This window comes from Varanus komodoensis, unplaced genomic scaffold, assembly GCF_004798865.1.
Source record: "Varanus komodoensis strain SLA01 unplaced genomic scaffold, ASM479886v1 scaffold2, whole genome shotgun sequence".
In the NCBI taxonomy this organism is placed as follows: domain Eukaryota; kingdom Metazoa; phylum Chordata; class Lepidosauria; order Squamata; family Varanidae; genus Varanus; species Varanus komodoensis.
Window position 1 is genome coordinate 10,151,405 of NW_025335568.1, and position 5,413 is coordinate 10,156,817.

The following is a 5,413-nucleotide window of genomic DNA, read 5'->3' on the forward strand; positions in this document are numbered from 1 at the left end:
TAATAACCACTAAATATTTAAACTGAGGAATGGCCTTCTTCTCAGGAGCTGCTGCTTATTTGTGATTCCATGGTGCAGAATGGCAGAGGAGATCCTGCAGCACATCACACTCCATCGGGAGAGCATCCTTATTGGAAAGATATGCATTGATTCTGGGCCTGGCACCCAAGCTGAGTGGCTTGTTTGGTGGTTAAAAAGTGGGATTCTCCAGCTGCTTTAAGGGAAAAGCACCAGAAGGAGTCCAGATGAACGGAAGGGCGTTTGGGGGGGTTGCCTTAATTCCCAGCCTCGTCTTTCTGCTTTCCACTTGTTCGGCATGGATTGTCCTTTGCCAACAGCAAATGGCTGTTCGGAAGGGGTGAACAGCAGAGTTTAAATGACTCTTGCGAGATGTGAAAGATTACCTCATATGTTGTCTTTTTTTTAACTTGTACTAATTTTAATTGATTTCTTACTGTGATCTTTTTCTGTGAGGAGAGGGAGGAAATTGCTCATGTCATTTCTGTGTCCCCATCACTTTTTCTGCACTTTTAAGACGATGTTTGAAAATACCTCAGTCAAATAGATGGTTGAAGGTGGATTCACCCAACAGGTTCATCTGGTGACCTAGACTTTAAATAATTCTCAAGCTTTGGACTTCAGTGGGAGGAAAACAGTGATGCAATAAATCTGTCAGCATGAAAAGGTCCCATGTGAAAACCAAACCAGTTGCGTGGCTCCATCTCTCCCTCTGTTGTAATGCTTTTTCAAAGGCTTGATTCCACTCCTTGAAGGATTTAATTCATGTTTTTTGAAACACCTATCTTTGTATTCTGTGCTGTAAGATTCATTTCCACCTGTCCCGTTTTTTTTCTCTGTTGTTTTAAGGTAACACGGGGTCTGTTTGCCCAGAAGGCAAAATGGGAAGGAGAGCTCAAACGTGAGCAGGGGAGCGCTGCCTTTCCCTCTCCCACTGTTCCCAGGACAGCTGGAAGAACAAGTCTTATTCTGTCTATCAGCCTTCTTGCTTCAGTGTCTGCGTTTAAAATACCTCTGCCATGACCCTGTGGAATTCCTGCTATTATCGGTCCAAGTGAGCTGCTTTGTAGGAAAGGTGGGGAAAGGAGAGTCCCACCCTATTGGTGGATCAGATAACAACCACTGCTCTCACGGCCCATTAAAATGTGTTTTACTCCGTAAGCAAAACTCTTTCCTGAGATTCCTTCTCCTGCTCCCTGTCCGCCTTCCTGCTTATGCGATTCCTGCAAGACTGGAGGGGGCTGCCTTAACCTCCAAGTGGAAGGGCCCCGCCAGGCTCCCTGGGAAAGCCAAAGGCTGCGTTGTCTTGTGATCTGTGTAAGCTGAATCAAGGATAAATAGGCCCACAAGGAAAGAGAGATTTTTCCCAGTAATGGATCAGGTGAAATTTCTCAGCTTGCCTGATGAGGTTAAGATGTGGGCTGCATGCTGTTTGCAATTTAAAAAAATATAATTAAAAACCTACTAAGATTCTGTGCCAGGTGAAAATAATTGTACCAAGAACATCTAGATTCTGTGAGCTGCCTGATTTCTTTTACTTCACACACTTGATTCTGCTTCTTTGCATACATATTTCTGGTTCTGTGGAGCATGGGGAAAGGCAAGGCGCTATAAACGGGAACTGAAGCAAAGCCAGACTCTCTGTGCAAAGGACCTTATTGTTCTGCCAACTCTGGTTTCCGACATTTCAGCAATCACTGCTCACATGCTTCCAGACCTATATTTGCATCCATAAGAGCTAGAAACTTGGCTTCTTATTCCTTGCAGCATGGCATGCACACATTTTCCTTCCCTTAAAAGTTAGCATTATAAGAGGGATTGCATTTTCTTTTGGCCTTTAAATACTAAGTCGCCATTGTTGCTACCAATATTTCTGGTGCATCACTCAAGGGCCCCGGCTCCTCACTTGGCAACATCCCAGCACTTTTCCTCTATGCTCATTCATGCTTTCCAGTGTAACCTTGTTCAGTACAGACAACCATTTGCCAAGATTAGAAAACTTCACACTGTTCTTATCTGCTTGTTTAAGCAAGAAGAAAAGCCACGCTGGACTAGGCCGGTGGTCCATCCAATGCAGCATTTTCCTCACATAGTGGCAAACCAGAGAGGGGCTAGTGGCCCACCAGAGCCCGTGAGCAAGATAAGGAGACAAGCAGGCTGCCTCTGATAGCCCATACAGTGCGCAGCCATTAAGACCAGTCGACAGTGATCACCTTCTCTTAGAATTTGTCCCCTGCCCTTTAACGCTGCCCAAATGGGTGCCCATCCCTGCTTCCTGTGGTGACTATATGCTGATGACCACTTTGGCTTCTAGTAAGATAAGAGAGGGAAAAACATTTCTCTCTCTTACTTTCTTCACACCATCTATAATTCTGAACCCCTCTTTCACGTTTCTCCTTGCCCTTTTTCCAAGTAAGCAATCCCAGCTATTGCAGCCATTTCTCATAGGGAAGTCGTGCCAACCCCTTGGTTATTCTAGTCGTCCCTCTCTGCACATTTTCCAACTCAGTTTGAGTCTATATGAACGACCAAATTTCTCTGGGGTGAAAGCAAAGTGACTGTGTGTCCTGTCCATTATTTTGAAGGCATCCTCGGAGAGGCTACACAGTCTAAGTTTGCTAAAAAGAACCCACGGAAGAGAGAGCTGGGCCTTGAATCTGCCCATCAACAGCATCTGGATGCTTGGTTTTGCACACTATGACAAGATGTACTGTATTTCCACTTCTGATTATTTCTACTTTTACTAATTATTAGATACGTATTCAATTATTTAATTATATATAATTATTAAATAAGTATTTCATAATATTATTTCTATATCTGCATCTATACAGCCATTTTTGGCCCTCCTTTTCGGGCTGTTTATGAGTGGCCACCCAACACAGTCACCTACAGTGTTTTGGTGAGAAGTCGCCCACAAATTCTCCCATTCCCAGTTAGAAATCTGAGAAAGAGGTAAAGTTTATGCCTGGCTGGCAGGCTAGGACAAGGTGTCAGGCTGAATGTAGCCAGTTACCACCTTCTGCAGGGTTCCATAGCAAAACATAGCACCTACACCCTAAGATAGCTAGTTTTCCCACCTTGAAGCTTGTGAAGGATTTTTCTGTTGGAAATAGAATATCCCAAGGCGAGTATGATACATAGAGGAGGAAAGGGCAGTGTTTCACCAACAGAGGCAAAGAGAACCCCTTCCCCATTTTTGTGATGGCACAGCTCCCTAGCTATTGTTTTCAGAAGGTTAATTTATTTGATTTATATCCCTCTTTTTCTTTACAAAAAATCTCAACACAGCTTACATCGTTCTTCTCCTGCTGCCCTCAGTCTTATCTCCACAACAACTCCGTGAGGTAGGCTGAGCTGAGAGTCTGTGACCAACGTCACGCAGTTGATTCCATAGCTGAGCGAGGACTAGAAATCAGATCACCCACGTCCCAGTCTTGTGCTCTTAACTGCTAGGCCATCCTGGCCCTAGGTGACAGGGAGCCCGAACGGTGATTAACTTTGTGGGCAGGAAACAGAAGTTGTGGCCCTTAATGTTCCTCATATAATTCAAAAATCGGGGAGGGTGAAGGAATGGATGCATCCCACTTTCCCATCATCATCAATCACCATCCATCATCATCATCATCATCATCCTCTCCTGCCTCTTTTCCTCTTGCAAGGAACCCAAGGCAGCTTACATGGTCTTCCTCCTTTTCCTTTATCTTCACAACAATCTTGTGAGTCTGTGAAGCTGTGAAGTCAGTGGACTTCTTGGCTGAATGCAGACTAGAACTTGGATCTCCTGGATGCTGGTGCAACCCTTGAAGCATTACACCACGTGGACCTACCTTCTCTTGCCCCTTGCCTGCCCAGTTAGATCTGCCTCCATCTTGCAGTTGCAATGCTGCACATCTGGAGCCTTGCTTATGTCAGCGGAGGAGGAAGGACGGGGCAGACCACTAAGAGGAGTAGGGAAGGATTGGACCATGGCCACAGTGCCTTGGCTTCTGTTCCATTCAGAGGACTTACAGCAACCTCCCGCAGTCCAGTGCTCTCCAAAAGCATCAGACAACTCTCCTCATTCCCAGCCAGCGTGGTCTATTCCACTTTGGCTAGGAACAGCGGGCACTGTAGTACAGCCCATCTGGAGGGGGCCAGGTTGGGGGAAACTGCCTTAAGCTGAACCTACTTCCCAAGGCCTCAGGGCTGACAGAAGGGAAAGGACAAGCTCCGAAGGCCTTGGACTCTCCACTTGAGGGAAGGTAGAAGTGAATACCTGTCCATTTGAAAACAAGGTGAGACTTTCTTCACAATGAAGGATGCTGGAGATGCATGAGGCACCTGGAGCAGAAAGGTGTCGTAAACCTGAGTGTATAATAGGAATGAGGAACTCTTAAGAGCTTGGCCCAGTCAATCTAAACAGTACGAAGATATATGGACCGGTGGTTTGTGTAGGTACAAGGTAATGTGTTAACAAACTCATTATCTAGTTGGATGCAGGTCAACCTGCTCTACCACAATGGCAACTCCACATTTCATGTAAAGTTTGGTTCTGTCTTGTACATGGATATAGGGAAACAAACATCATGGCCATCGATCTTTTCAACCCAGGCCTACAACTGTCCTCCTCTCTTCCATCAGGTTGGAAGTAGTTATCCTAGTGCCATATATTAACTCCAGCTGGTTGGTTGAAGCAAGGAGAAGACAAGTTGTTTTGACTGAGCAAATACAGAATTCATAATCCAGCCACTTCCAGGCTGCGAGTTGTTGAAGAACAGGAGCTACAGTTGCTAGGGAATGTCATCATGCTTCTTCCTTTTCTTGGGCTTTGTACAAAACAAATCTAGGAATAGAAGCCACTAATGTCACATGGGTCACTTTTAACCTCTGCAAGCCAAGATTCTAAAGAATCCTGGCTTGTCATGGATGAGCCGCATGCTAGTTCCTGCAGGCCACTTGCTCCCATTTGGGTTCTCCCAAAAGGGTGATCAGTTAAAGCAGACTGTGTTTGTCTGATGCCCGTGTAGTTCAGAATGCTATTATCTGAATCCAGGATCTTGACTTGTTGCTCCCAAGCAAGCCAGGATTTGAAAACCAAGAACAAACTCTGACTTTTCAACTCTGGTTTCTAAAGGAGCTATAATCCTGTTTGCAGGATAGGATAAACCAACTATTCCTGGGTTGGGCAGTGGCTTGCACTAGCAGCAGGGCCAAGTGGGAGCAAACAGGCCATCCATGCGTATCAGCACACAGCTCATTCATGGAAAGCTAGGAGTGCCCCAAACCCTTGCTTTCCGTTCCTTGCCAACATGGCCTAATGTTGTTCACTGTGCTCTTGATGAGTGTCCCTGTTAAGCAGACTGGTTCTGCTCAAAGTGTCAAAAGGCCTAAAAGGTTAAGAGGGAACTGATAA